Source organism: Aquarana catesbeiana, linkage group LG02, assembly GCF_042186555.1.
Source record: "Aquarana catesbeiana isolate 2022-GZ linkage group LG02, ASM4218655v1, whole genome shotgun sequence".
Taxonomy (NCBI): Eukaryota; Metazoa; Chordata; class Amphibia; order Anura; family Ranidae; genus Aquarana; species Aquarana catesbeiana.
Window position 1 is genome coordinate 573,811,761 of NC_133325.1, and position 15,837 is coordinate 573,827,597.

Consider the following 15,837-nt stretch of genomic DNA (forward strand, 5'->3'; position numbering starts at 1 on the left):
GTTATAACCCTCCTTTGCTCTTCTAAAATGAAAAAAAAAAAGTTTTGCCTATAGTTCTACTTTAACTTGTCAGTGATCATAAAGTTATGATTAATCTGTGTATATTTTAATGTATAAGATCAAGAAAACATCAACCTTCAACTACATTAGATGATGAGCTGGTAAATGGGGACATCTTGTTGGGGGTGGGTACTTTATTGTAGGTTAAAAGACAACATTAAAAATACAAATTTCTCCCAAATAACACCTGATTCATACCTATACAGGTTGCAGTTTGCATATTGCAGGTGCATTTTGTGTTTTTCACTACGTGCTTTTGATCCATCGAAGTCTATAGAAACAAAAACAAGAATAAAATCCCTCTCCATAAAATGCACAGATGTGAACTACATCCATAGGAAACCATGTTAAATGAACTGTAGTGTGTTTCTGTAAAGCTCAAAACGCACTAAAAAAAAAAAATGCATAGGTGTAAACCAGGCCTTAACCAGCACATAAAGTGGAACACCTGTTGGTTGTACCCCAGCAAAAGTGACATTTGAAGAAAACCCATATTACACTGTATACTCAAGGTTATACAGTGACATCTCAAAGTGTTTATCAAAAACTTGCAGCCTGAAATATATTTGGTTAGCCCATGAACGGTATCACCTACATCTTTACTTAACCACTTGTTTACTGGACACTTAAACCCCCCTCCTATCCAGACCAGTTTTCAGCTTTCAGCGCTGACACACTTTGAATGACAATTGCGCGGTCATACAACACTGTACCCAAATGAAATTTTTATCATTTTTTTCCCCACAAATAGAGCTTTCTTTTGGTGGTATTTGATCACCTCTGCGGTTTTCATTTTTTGTTAAAAAAATGTAAAAAGACCGAATTTAAAAAAAATATATGTTTTTTTATATTTTGTTATAAAAAAATTAAAACAGGTAATTTTTCTCCTTCATTGATGTACGCTGATGAGGCGGCAGTGATGGGCACTGATAGGCGGCAGTGATGGGCACTGATGGGTGGCAGTGATGGGCACTGATCTGTTGCACTGATAGGCAGCACTGCTAGGTGGCACTGATTGGCACTACTGGTGGGCATTGATAGCTGGCACTTGTGGGCACTGTTCGGTGGCACTTGTGGGCACTGTTAGGTGGCACTGTTAAGAAGCACAGATGAGGCAGATGTGCCTCTTCCTCTTCGGGACCTTTGTCCCTCTCATCTGAGCTGGTGATCGGCTTTTTTTTCTACTCACGCTATCAGCGTGAGTAGAAAAAAAAAACGATTATTGATCTTTTGTTTACATCATGTGATCAGCTGTCATTGGCTGACAGCTGATCACATGGTAAGGGGCCGGGACCGGCCCCTTACTTGGATCGGTGATCAGCCGAGTCTCAGTGACTCGGTGATCACAGCGCGCTCGGCGTGTGCCCTGCAGGGTGCGTGCAGAGCGCATGCACAGGGGAGGCCATCATATGACGGCCTCCCGGGAATTCAGGTCCGCGCTGTTGCCATCATTTGGCCATAGCGCGGACGGCAGGTGGTTAAAGTGGATGTAAACCCAATGTCATCCTTTCTAAACTGCTGCCATAGGGGTTATCTATAAGGATATACATGCCTCCTGCATGTATCTTTACCTGTCAAATGTCTCCCCTCTGTCTGTTATGAGACCCGAAAAACTGCAGATTCTGTGGGTGGGTCTGTTGTCTGGAGCTCGGTGGGTGGAGTCGTGATGTCAGTAGACTCCCCGCCCACCTCTACACTCCCCTTGTCAATATTCATTTCTCCTGTGTATTTCTTACACTGAACCTCTGCTATGATCTCTAACATCCAGTGAAATACAGGAAAGTAACCACATGACTTCAGCATGCCAAATCATGCTGAGGTGTGGAACAGCCAATCCTTGCAGAGCTGATGAAGAAAGGAGTGGGGAAGGGAATAAAAAAATAATGCATGTCTTAGGCTAGTGCACGAGATGTAAATCACCTGTCACTCACAGCAAGGGGGAGGATTTGACAACGTTTTTCTCTTTTTGTCAAGTTTTATCTCACTGAACAATAAAAGAGGATTGCTCAGAGCTGGATTCACTTTTTGTGGCAAGACTGGGCTCAAATGATAGGAAATCTTATACTCTACATTATGACATAAAAAAAAATAAACATTTTCGGGTTTACATCCACTTTAACAACAGTTTTGGTGGCCTACAACAGGGATCTCAAAATTTTCTGCACGTGGGCCACATTGTACATTTTATAGCCGCTGGGTGAAAAAAAAATAAACTTCATAAATAAATGTATACAATTTAAATAAATGAATAAACACACGACAAGGAAAAACTTCACATCAGAACGCGAGCATCTTAAGACTCACAAGCAACAGGATGTGATAATTCTGTACAATTCATTCTACTTATTTCATGTGTAATATTAAAATGTTTAAAATAAAGATCTTAAAGAACACACGTCTTCCCTTATCTATGTTGCCCCATATGATTAACACAATTGTGGATTTCATCCACAGTTATATATAACCTTGCACAATTTTAGCCACAACTTGGTTTTACTTCTGTGTCCTACACAGTAGAAAAAAGCCAGATTATAGAATTCTGTTTTTCGGTAATACACAAGCATGAGTTAGAAACCTCTCAGTTTCCTGCAAGGGCAATAGTGACACCTACAGCAAAATAGAAAAAGTGGAAGTATAGAAATATTTGTTTATGCTAATCTGCATGTCTTGAAGATTACGGGCAACAAATTTCTCCTGTGCGTCCAATTTTCTGCACTGTCTTTAGTGGTGTTTCAACAAGAATAATAAAAAAAAAGTTAGCACTACCTTAATAATATTCCTTTTTTTTCCTTTTATTGCATCAATGGAAACATCATTATGGAGTGCTTTATTAGTCGGACACTATTTGAAGAGATGTTGAATGCAGTGCTTTCCAGAAACAAGTGCCAAAAAAAGTAAAACAAACCAATTTGCGGTTTATCATCGAATACACTGTAAGTATTACGCGCAGTGTCTGCTTGCATTGATACATTGGTACTCATCTGCAATCATTCCGTTCCTTCATTTGGACTACCAACTGCAGTGGTGGCTGGTGCTCAAAATTTTGGCGCAAAAAAAATCATCAATTGCAGCCACTGTGCCCATCAAACCCTGCCACTGTGCCATCAATTGCAGCCACTGTGCCATCAAACGCTGCCACTGTGCCCATCAAACACTGCCACTGTGCCCTTGAGTGCCCCCAGTGTGATCCTCGCTGTCTGCCTGGCACTTATCGTCTTGGTGGGGCAGCAGTTGACGGTGATGAGCGGGGTCCTCCATGTGTCTCCTGCCGTCCTCATCTCCCGTCTTCTCCTCTTGATAGGCGTCCAATAGCGGCGCCTGTCGTTTCAGCCAATCAGGTGACAGGTAACAGACCCGAGCACCTGATTGGCAGAGAGGCGATTTAGTATTAGGAAAGCGAATAGTCATTTGCTTTTCTAACACAGCTGAGGGAGCTCGCTGGTCAAATATTAAAGCTTTCCATTAAATCTACAGTCACTTACTTTTCTTGTGTTAATCCATGTATCCAGAAGTTTCCATTAGTAATGTCTTCTTCCTGATCAGACTAGAGGTCATATGACACAGAAGGGAGTTGACCAGCTAATCTCATTAGCACACACCCTGCATCATCTACCCTCCCACTCCCAGTTGCACATTTTTTTAAATGAAATGCAATCAATCAGTGATCACCCTTCTCACTAAATATACAATATACAATCAGATTGCATAGTGTATGGCCATTATTACACAAGTACATAGAAGGGAGTGGACAGAATCACTCAGCTGTCAAGCCCTGTTCACATCTCTGCATAATGGGAACTCACATTCCCACGAGTCTTTTTTTTTTTTTTAGCGAGGTAGGGAGGTGTTTTGGAGCATTTTCACTCATCACACATAGGGCAGCCCATCCACCCGAATGGGCTGCCCTACACACAGCAAAGAAGCTTCAGGACTATTTTTTTAGAGTGGATCTTGGTGTGTTTTTTACTGCAATTTTTGGTGCAGTGCATTTCTGAAATGCAAGGAAACGCACAAATGTGAATGGAGCCTCACTGTTCTTGTGTTATCGCACTAATGGGAGTGAATGTTTTGTGGCTCGTTTTTCCTGTGACACGCATAGGGCAGCCTGTTGGTTACATGTGGTTAATGGGAAGTTTTGGCATTGTGTGTTTTTACTGTGCATTTTGCAGCATTTGCCCCTCATTTTTTCACATGGCAAAATGTGTGTTTGCTTCTGTGTTTGGTGTGCCATTAAAAATGAATGGCACTGAAAGCGCAACTAGTAATTTTAGGTGTATAAACATTGCCATACACTATACAATCTGATTATACAATCTCCTTTAGATTTACCAAGCAAAAAAGCAAAGAAAAGGAAAGGAAAGCAAAAGAATTGTCAAAAGATCTGCGGGAAAAGGTAGTTGAACTGTATAAAACAGGAAAGGGATATAAGAAGATATCCAAGAAATTGAGAATGCCAATCAGCAGTGTTCAAACTCTAATCAAGCGTCAGATTAGCGCCAGTACCGCTAACACTCACACACGCAGCATACGCCTCCCTTAGTGGTATAGTATCTGAACGGATCAATATCTGATCCGCTCAGATCTATACTAACGTCCCCAGCAGTTTAGGGTTCCCAAAAACGCAGTGTTAGCGGGATCAACCCAGATACCTGCTAGCACCTCCGTTTTGCCCCTCCGCCCAGCCCAGCCCACCCAAGTGCAGTATCGATCGATCACTGTCACTTACAAAACACTAAACACATAACTGCAGCGTTCGCAGAGTCAGGCCTGATCCCTGCGATCGCTAACAGTTTTTTTGGTAGCATTTTGGTGAACTGGCAAGCACCAGCCCCAGGCAGCGTCAGGTTAGCGCCAGTACCGCTAACACCCACGCACGCACCGTACACCTCCCTTAGTGGTATAGTATCTGAACGGATCAATATCTGATCCGATCAGATCTATACTAGCGTCCCCAGCAGTTTAGGGTTCCCAAAAACGCAGTGTTAGCGGGATCAGCCCAGATACCTGCTAGCACCTGCGTTTTGCCCCTCCGCCCGGCCCAGCCCAGCCCACCCAAGTGCAGTATCGATCGATCACTGTCACTTACAAAACACTAAACGCATAACTGCAGCATTCGCAGAGTCAGGCCTGATCCCTGCGATCGCTAACAGTTTTTTTGGTAGCGTTTTGGTGAACTGGCAAACACCAGCGGCCTAGTACACCCCGGTCGTAGTCAAACCAGCACTGCAGTAACACTTGGTGACGTGGCGAGTCCCATAAGTGCAGTTCAAGCTGGTGAGGTGGCAAGCACAAGTAGTGTCCCGCTGCCACCAAGAAGAAGACAAACACAGGCCGTCGTGCCCATCATGCCCTTCCTGCTGCATTCGCCAATCCTAATTGGGAACCCACCACTTCTGCAGCACCCGTACTTCCCCCATTCACATCCCCAACCAAATGCAGTCGGCTGCATGAGAGGCATTTTCTTTATGTCCTCCCGAGTACCCCTACCCAACGAACCCCCAAAAAAGATGTCTGTAGAAAGCGCGGATATAGGCATGACACTCGCTATTATTGTCCCTCCTGTCCTGACAATCCTGGTCTTTGCATTGGTGAATGTTTTGAACGCTACCATTCACTAGTTGAGTATTAGCGTAGGGTACAGCATTGCACAGACTAGGCGCACTTTCACAGGGTCTCCCAAGATGCCATCGCATTTTGAGAGACCCGAACCTGGAATCGGTTACAGTTATAAAAGTTAGTTACAAAAAAAGTGTAAAAAAATAAATAAATAAATAAAAATATATAAAATAAAAAAAAATAGTTGTCGTTTTATTGTTCTCTCTCTCTCTATTCTCTCTCTATTCTCTCTCTATTGTTCTGCTCTTTTTTACTGTATTCTATTCTGCAATGTTTTATTGTTATTATGTTTTATCATGTTTGCTTTTCAGGTATGCAATTTTTTATACTTTACCGTTTACTGTGTTTTATTGCTAACCATTTTTTTGTCTTCAGGTACGCCATTCACGACTTTGAGTGGTTATACCAGAATGATGCCTGCAGGTTTAGGTGTCATCTTGGTATCATTCTTTTCAGCCAGCGGTCGGCTTTCATGTAAAAGCAATCCTAGTGGCTAATTAGCCTCTAGACTGCTTTTACAAGCAGTGGGAGGGAATGCCCCCTCCCCCCCCCACCGTATTCCGTGTTTTTCTCTGGCTCTCCTGTCTCAACAGGGAACCTGAGAATGCAGCCGGTGATTCAGCCAGCTGACCATAGAGCTGATCAGAGACAAGAGTGGCTCCAAACATCTCTATGGCCTAAGAAACCAGAAGCTACGAGCATTTCATGACTTAGATTTCGCCGGATGTAAACAGCACCATTGGGAAATTGGGAATGCATTTTATCACACCGATCTTGGTGTGGTCAGATGCTTTGAGGGCAGAGGAGAGATCTAGGGTCTAATAGACCCCCATTTTTTCAAAAAAGAGTACCTGTCACTACCTATTGCTATCATAGGGGATATTTACATTCCCTGAGATAACAATAAAAAGTTTTTTAAAAAAAATGAAAGGAACAGTTTAAAAATAAGATAAAAAAGCAAAAAAATAATAAAGAAAAAAAAAAAAAAAAAAAAGCACCCCTGTCCCCCCCTGCTCTCGCGCTAAGGCGAATGCAAGCGTCGGTCTGGCGTCAAATGTAAACAGCAATTGCACCATGCATGTGAGGTATCACCGCGAAGGTCAGATCGAGGGCAGTAATTTTAGCAGTAGACCTCCTCTGTAAATCTAAAGTGGTAACCTGTAAAGGCTTTTAAAGGCTTTTAAAAATGTATTTATTTTGTTGCCACTGCACGTTTGTGCGCAATTTTAAAGCATGTCATGTTTGGTATCCATGTACTCGGCCTTAGATCATCTTTTTTATTTCATAAAACATTTGGGCAATATAGTGTGTTTTAGTGCATTACAATTTAAAAAGGTGTGTTTTTTCCCAAAAAAATGCGTTTGAAAAATCGCTGCGCAAATACTGTGTGAAAAAAAAAAAAATGAAACACCCACCATTTTAATCTGTAGGGCATTTACTTTAAAAAAATATATAATGTTTGGGGGTTCAAAGTAATTTTCTTGCAAAAAAAATATTTTTTTCATGTAAACAAAAAGTGTCAGAAAGGGCTTTGTCTTCAAGTGGTTAGAAGAGTGGGTGATGTGTGACATAAGCTTCTAAATGTTGTGCATAAAATGCCAGGACAGCTCAAAACCCCCCCAAATGACCCCATTTTGGAAAGTAGACACCCCAAGCTATTTGCTGAGAGGCATGTCGAGTCCATGGAATATTTTATATTGTGACACAAGTTGCGGGAAAGAGACAAATTTTTTTTTTTTTTGCACAAAGTTGTCACTAAATGATATATTGCTCAAACATGCCATGGGAATATGTGAAATTACACCCCAAAATACATTCTGTTGCTTCTCCTGAGTACGGGGATACCACATTTGTGAGACTTTTTGGGAGCCTATCCGCGTACGGGACCCCGAAAACCAAGCACCGCCTTCAGGCTTTCTACGGGCGTAAATTTTTTATTTCACTCTTCACTGCCTATCACAGTTTCGGAGGCCATGGAATGCCCAGGTGGCACAAAACCCCCCCAAAAAAATAATTTTTTCATGTAAACAAAAAGTGTCAGAAAGGGCTTTGTCTTCAAGTGGTTAGAAGAGTGGGTGATGTGTGACATAAGCTTCTAAATGTTGTGCATAAAATGCCAGGACAGTTCAAAACCCCCCCAAATGACCCTATTTTGGAAAGTAGACACCCCAAGCCATTTGCTGAGAGGTATAGTGAGTATTTTGCAATGATATCAAAATATCGGTCTTTTTCCGTTTATAGCGCAAAAAATAAAAACGGCAGAGGTGATCAAATACCATCAAAAGAAAGCTCTATTTGTGGGAAGAAAAGGAAGCAAATTTCGTTTGGGTACAGCATTGCATGACCGTGCAATTAGCAGTTAAAGCGATGCAGTGCCAAATTGTAAAAAGTGCTCTGGTCAGGAAAGGAGTAAATCCTTCCGGGGCTGAAGTGGTTAAAAAAAAAATATGTTTTTCTTTTATTTTTTTACTTTTAACTTTTTATTTTGACAGTTTAAAAAAAAAATTTGGGTCACTTTTATCCCTATTACAAGTAATGTAAACATCCCTTGTAAAAGAAAAAAAGCATGACAGGACCTCTTAAATATGAGATCTGGGGTCAAAAAGACCCCAGATCTCATATTTACACTAAAATGCAATAAAAAAATAAAATAAAAATAATAAAAAAAAAAAAATTTTTTATAAAAATAATCGGCGATCGGTGGAGCGGTGTGTCAGCCTGTAGGGATCAGCCGTGTCCAATCACGGCTGATCACGATGTCAACAGGAAGAGCTGTTGATCAGCTTTTCCTCACTCGCGCCTGACAGACGCGAGTGAGGAGGGCCGATCGGCGGCTCTCCTGACAGGGGGGGTCTGCGCTGATTGTTTATCAGCGCAGCCCCCCCCTCAGATGACCACACTGGACCACCAGGGACGCCACTAGGACCACCAGGGAAGGGGGCAGCATGTGGATGGCCAGGTATGTACCCCATGGCCAACCACATGTGCCCAATCTGTGCCAATCAGTGCCCACAGTGCCCACAAATTTACGGATCCCGGTAAATGGCCGCTGATCGCGGCCGTTTACCATGTGATCGCGCCGTCAAATGACGGCGCAATCACATGTAAACAGACCGGCGTCATCTGATGACGCCGGTTCCTCTCCTCCCCTCCTGTGTACCGATCGGTACACAGTGAGCGGGGAGGGGGATGGATGGATGTCTGCAGCGCTGTGGGCTGTATGTGTAGTGCCCACAGCGCTGCACAGAGACATCCAGCCATCCATCCATCCATGCTCAGCCATCCCTACTACTATGCAATGCTGTGCAATACTCTGCAATGCTATGCAATACTCTGCAATACCCCCACAATACTCTGCAATACTCTGCAATGCTGTGCAATACTCTGCAATACCCCCACAATACTCTGTAATGCTGTGCAATACTCTGCAATGCTGTGCAATACTCTGCAATACCCCCACAATACTCTGCAATGCTGTGCAATACTCTGCAATACCCCCACAATACTCTGCAATGCTGTGCAATACTCTGCAATGCTGTGCAATACTCTGCAATGCCCCCACAATACTCTGCAATGCTGTGCAATACTCTGCAATGCTGTGCAATACTCTGCAATGCCCCCACAATACTCTGCAATGCTGTGCAATACTCTGCAATGCTGTGCAATACTCTGCAATACCCCCACAATACTCTGTAATGCTGTGCAATACTCTGCAATGCTGTGCAATACTCTGCAATACCCCCACAATACTCTGCAATGCTGTGCAATACCCCCACAATACTCTGCAATGCTGTGCAATACTCTGCAATGCCCCCACAAAACTCTGCAATGCTGTGCAATACTCTGCAATGCCCCCACAATACTCTACAATGCTGTGCAATACCCCCACAATACTCTGCAATGCTGTGCAATACTCTGCAATGCCCCCACAATACTCTGCAATACCCCCACAATACTCTGCAATGCTGTGCAATACCCCCACAATACTCTGCAATGCTGTGCAATACTCTGCAATACCCCCACAATACTCTGCAATGCCCCCACAATACTCTGCAATGCCCCCACAATACTCTGCAATGCTGTGCAATACTCTGCAATGCCCCCACAATACTCTGCAATGCTGTGCAATACTCTGCAATGCCCCCACAATACTCTGCAATGCCCCCACAATACTCTGCAATGCTGTGCAATACTCTGCAATACCCCCACAATACTCTGCAATGCCCCCACAATACTCTGCAATGCTGTGCAATACTCTGCAATGCTGTGCAATACTCTGCAATGCCCCCACAATACTCTGCAATGCCCCCACAATACTCTGCAATGCTGTGCAATACTCTGCAATGCCCCCACAATACTCTGCAATGCCCCTGCCATACTCTGCCATGCCCCCGCCATACTCTGCCATACCCCGCAATACCCCGCCATACTCCGCAATATCCTGCCATACCCCGCAATACCCGCCATACTCCGCAATACCTCGCCATACTCCGCATTACCCCGCCATGCTGAGCCATGCTCGGCTGTACTCGGCCTCTGTATGTGGCCGGGCTGTGGAAGTCTCACACATGTGGTATCGCCGTACTCAGGAGGAGCAGGAGAATCTATTTTGGGGTGTCATTTTTGGTATGTACATGTTATGTGTTAGAAATATTGTATAAATGGACAACTTTGTGTTAAAAAAAAAAAAAAGCGTTTTAACCACTTCCCGCCCGCCGGCCGTCATACAACGTCCTTGACTTTGTGCGGGAATATCTGAATGATGGTTGCAGCTACAGGCATCATTCAGATATCATCATAGCAGCTGTTCCACTGCTTGATCGTTCTTACGGGAGGCGAGAGGGGATGTCCCCCCTCTCGCGCTTCTACCGACTCAGCGCTACGATCGAAGCCAGGATCATTTTTTTTTTTTTATTTCAGGCTTCCCAGCCTAGAGGTGAGATGTGGGGTCTTATTGACCCCATATCTCACTGTAAAGAGGACCTGGCATGCCATATTCCTATTACAAGGATGTTTATATTCCTTGCAATAGGAATAAAAGTGGTCAAAAATTTTTTTTTGGGAAAAAAGCATTAAACTAAAATAAATAAAGTAAAATGAACAATAAAAAAAAAAAATTTTTTTAAAGCGCCCCTGTCCCTGTGTGCTCGCATGCAGAAGCGAATGCATACGTAAGTCCCGCCCACATATGAAAACGGTGTTCAAACCACACATGTGAGGTATCGCTGCGATCGGTAGAGCGAGAGCAATAATTTTGGCCCTAGACCTCCTCTGTAACTCAAAACATGTAACCAGTAAAAAATTTTAAAGCGTCGCCTATGGGGATTTTTGAGTAGCAAAGTTTGGCGCCATTCCACATGCGCGTGCAATTTTGAAAGGTGACATGTTGGGTATCTATTCACTCGGCGTAACTTCATCTTTCACATTATGCAAAAACATTAGGCTAACTTTACTGTTTTGGTTTTTGTAAAGCACAAAACAGTTTTTTTTCCAAAAAAAAGCGTTAAAAAAATTGCTGCGCAAATACCGTGCGAGATAAAAAGTTGCAATGACCGCCATTGTATTCTCTAGAGTCTTTGCTAAAAAAACATATATAATGTTTTGGGGTTCTATGTAATTTTCTAACTAATAAATGATGATTTTTACATGTAGGAGAGAAATGTCAGAATTGGCCTGGGTGCTCCAGAACGCCTGAAGGTGCTCCCCTGCATGTTGGGCCTCTGTATGTGGCCACGCTGTGTAAAAGTCTCACACATGTGGTATCGCCGTACTCGGGAGTAATAGCAGAATGTGTTTTGGGGTGTAATTTGTGGTATGCATATGCGGTGTGTGAGAAATAACCTGCTAATATGACAATTTTGTGGGAAAAAAAAAAAAAAAGTAAAAAAAAAAAAGTAAAAAAAAAACCTTGATTTTGCAAAGAATTGTGGGAAAAACTTCAAAAAACTCACCATGCATCTTTCTAAATACCTTGGAATGTCTTCTTTCCAAAAAGGGGTCATTTGGGGGGTATTTGTACTTTTCTGGAATTTTAGGGTCTCAAGAAATTAGATAGGCCGTCAGTACTTCAGGTGTGATCAATTTTTAGATATTCGCACCATAGCTTTTGGACTCTATAACTTTCACAAAGACCAAATAATATCCACCGATTTGGGTTAATTTTACCATAGATATGTAGCGGTATAAATTTTGGCCAAAATATATGAAGAAAAATTACTAATTTGCAAAATATTATAACAGAAATGAAGAAATTAAATACCACCAAAAGAAAGCTCCATTTGTGTGAAAAAAAGGACAAAAATTTCATATAGATACAGTGTTGCATGACTGAGTAATTGTCATTCAAAATGTGAGAGCACCAAAAGCTGAAAATTGGTCTGGTTAGGAAGGGGGTTTAAGTGCCCATTTGTCAAGTGGTTAAGGTCTAGTTCCACAAGTTTGCCATTTCTTCCTTCATTCTTATTCTCCATAATCCATTCTTATACAACCCCTGGCAAAAATTATGGAATCACCAGTCCCTGAGGATGTTCCTTCAGTTGTTTATTGTTGTAGAAAAAAAGCAGATCACAGACATGGCCAAAAACTAAAGTCATTTCAAATGGCAACTTTCTGGCTTTAAGAAACACTAAAAGAAATCAAGAAAAATAATTGTGGTGGCCAGTAACAGATTTATAGAACAAGCACAGGGAATAAATTATGGAATCACTCAATTCTGAGGAAAAAATTATGGAATCACCCTGTAAATTTTCATTACAAACACTAACACCTGCATCAGATTAAATCTGCTTGTTAGTATTTAGGTAAAGAGGGTAAATCATCACGCAGTGTTGCACAAGATGTTGGTTGTTCACAGTCGGCTAAAACATGGACCAAATACAAACAACATGGGAAGGTGGTTAAAGGCAAGCATACTGGTAGACCAAGGAAGACATCAAAGCGTCAAGACAGAAAACTTAAAGCAATATGCCTTGAAAACAGAAAATGTACAACAAAACAAATGAGGAACAAATGGGAGGAAACTGGAGTCAACATCTGTGACCGAACTGTAAGAAACCGCCTAAAGGAAATGGGATTTACATACAGAAAAGCTAAAAGAAAGCATCTCTAACACCTAAACACAAAAAAACAAGGTTACAATGGGCTAAGGAAAGGCAATCGTGGACTGTGGATGATTGGATGAAAGTCATATTCAGTGATGAATCTCGAATCTGCATTGGGCAAGGTGATGATGCTGGAACTTTTGTTTGGTGCCGTTCCAATGAGATTTATGCAGACGACTGTCTGAAGAAAACATGCCAATTTCCACAGTCAATTATGATATGGGGCTGCATGTCAGGTAAAGGCACTGGGGAGATGGCTGTCATTAAATCTTCAATAAATGCACAGGTTTACATTGAAATTTTGGACACTTTTCTTATCCCATCTATTGAAAGGATGTTTGGGGATGATGAAATCATTTATCAAGATGATAATGCATCTTGCCATAGAGCAAAAACTGTAAAGAAATTCCCTGAAGAAAGACACATAAGGTCAATGTCATGGCCTGCAAACAGTCCGGATCTCAATTCAACCTGAAAAGATGATTTGGCAACAGCAATCAGAGAAGGCTGGAGCCAGATTGATGAAGAGTACTGTTTATCACTCATAAAGTCAATGCCTCAGAGACTGCAAGCAGTTATAAAACCCAGAGGTGGTGCAACAAAGTACTAGTGATGTGTTGGAGTGTTATTTTGTTTGTTTTTCATGATTCCATCATTTTTTCCTCAGAATTGAGTGATTCCATAATTTATTCCATGTGCTTGTTCTATAAATCTAACTGTTACTGGCCACCACAATTATTTTTCTTGATTTCTTTTAGTGTTTCTTAAAGCCAGAAAGTTGCCATTTGAAATGACTTTAGTTTTTGTCCATGTCTGTGATCTGCTTTTTTTCTACAACAATAAACAACTGAAGGAACATCCTCAGGGACTGGTGATTCCATAATTTTTGCCAGGGGTTGTATACTGCTCCAAAGATTTTACTCAACGCCTTCCATTCTCATACTACAAACATTTTCTTAGCTGCTTGTGTTTAACATGGTTTTGAGCTGTAGATCACAATTGGTTTCATTATGTTTTGATACCAAAATTCAGTGCATTAAAACACAATCTCTTTAATGGTTGTAATGTAGAAAACTAGATCTTAAATTCATAGCTTTCTGTTTTAAGATTCTTTATATTCAGTGGTCCAACATAATCATATAGTTACTTTTCTTTTCATTGATTTCAAGTTCCATCCTTTCCTTTTACAATTATTCATTGTTTTTAATACATCCCTAATTAATTGCTCATTAAATGGTACAACATCTATTTTAATTGGAATATACTGTATATACTTGAGAGAAATGCAGCAGCTGCCAATGCTCATCTCTGCTTTTTTATTAAAAAAATTTTTTACGGTCATCACTTTTTGAACTTTGACATAATAAATATTCCTTACTGACAGCTACTGCTCTTCATTACCTTTGTGAAACTTTCTGTAACCCTTTTAGCATTGTTGCACCAATTTTGAGGAGATTAAAAAAAAACACACAAACATTGTAAAGAAAATGTTAGAGGTCATGCCTAAATCACAGTTCTGTAACATGCATACAAGATGTAGATTGATTTTTTTTTTTTTTTTAATGCCTGAAGAAATGTCTGACGTCAAAGGACCAGTATGACTGCCATCTATAAAGCCTTTCCAGAAGGAGGGCAGAAATAGTGAGAGAGAGACGAAAGGGGGGGGGGAGGAAAGAGAGACGAAAGGGGGGGGAGGGAGGGAGGAAAGAGAGACGAAATGGGGTGGAGGGAGGGAGGAAAGAGAGACGAAAGGGGGGGAGGGAGGGAGGGGGGAGGAAAGAGAGACGAAAGGGGGGGAGGGAGGGAGGGGGGAGGAAAGAGAGACGAAAGGGGGGGAGGGAGGGAGGGAGGGAGGAAAGAGACGAAATGGGGGGGGGAGACGAAAGGGGGGGTGAGAGAGACGAAAGGGGGGGTGAGAGAGACGAAAGGGGGGGTGAGAGAGACGAAAGGGGGGGTGAGAGAGACGAAAGGGGGGGTGAGAGAGACGAAAGGGGGGGGGAGAGAGACGAAAGGGGGGGGGAGAGAGACGAAAGGGGGGGGAAGAGAGACGAAGGGGGGGGGGAAAGAGACGAAAGGGGGGGGAAAGAGACGAAAGGGGGGGGGAAGAGACGAAAGGGGGGGGGAAGAGAGACGAAAGGGGGGGAAAGAGAGAGACGAAAGGGGGGGAAAGAGAGAGACGAAAGGGGGGGAAAGAGAGAGACGAAAGGGGGGGAAAGAGAGAGACGAAAGGGGGGGAAGAGAGACGAAAGGGGGGGGAGAGACGAAAGGGGGGGGAGAGACGAAAGGGGGGGGAGAGACGAAAGGGGGGGGAGAGAGACGAAAGGGGGGGGAGAGAGACGAAAGGGGGGGGAGAGACGAAGGGGGGAAAGAGAGACGAAAGGGGGGAAAGAGAGAGGAAGGGGGGGGCAAAAGAGAGAGGAAGGGGGGGCAAAAGAGAGAGGAAGGGGGGGCAAAAGAGAGAGGAAGGGGGGGCAAAAGAGAGAGGGAAGGGGGGAAAAGAGAGACGAAAGGGGGGAAAAGAGAGACGAAAGGGGGGGGGGAAGAGAGACGAAAGGGGGGGGGGAGAGAGACGAAAGGGGGGGAAAGAGAGACGAAAGGGGGGAAAAGAGAGACAAAAGGGGGGAAAAGAGACGAAAGGGGGGGAAAAGAGACGAAAGGGGGGGAAAAGAGACGAAAGGGGGGGAAAAGAGACGAAAGGGGGGGAAAAGAGAGATGAAAGGGGGGGAAAAGAGAGACGAAAGGGGGGGAGGGAGGAAAGAGAGACAAAGGGGGGGAAAGAGAGACGAAAGGGGGGGGGGGAGGAAAGAGAGACGAAAGGGGGGGAGGGAAAGAGACGAAAGGGTGGAGGGAAAGAGAGGAAAGGGGGGGGGAAGAGAGGAAAGGGGGAGGGAAAGAGAGGAAAGGGGGAGGGAAAGAGAGGAAAGGGGGAGGGAAAGAGACGAAAGGGGGAGGGAAAGAGACGAAAGGGGGGGAGGGGGAGAGAAAGAGACGAAAGGGGGGGAGGGGGAGAGAAAGAGACGAAAGAGGGGGAGGGGGAGAGAGAGACGAAAGGGGGGGAGGG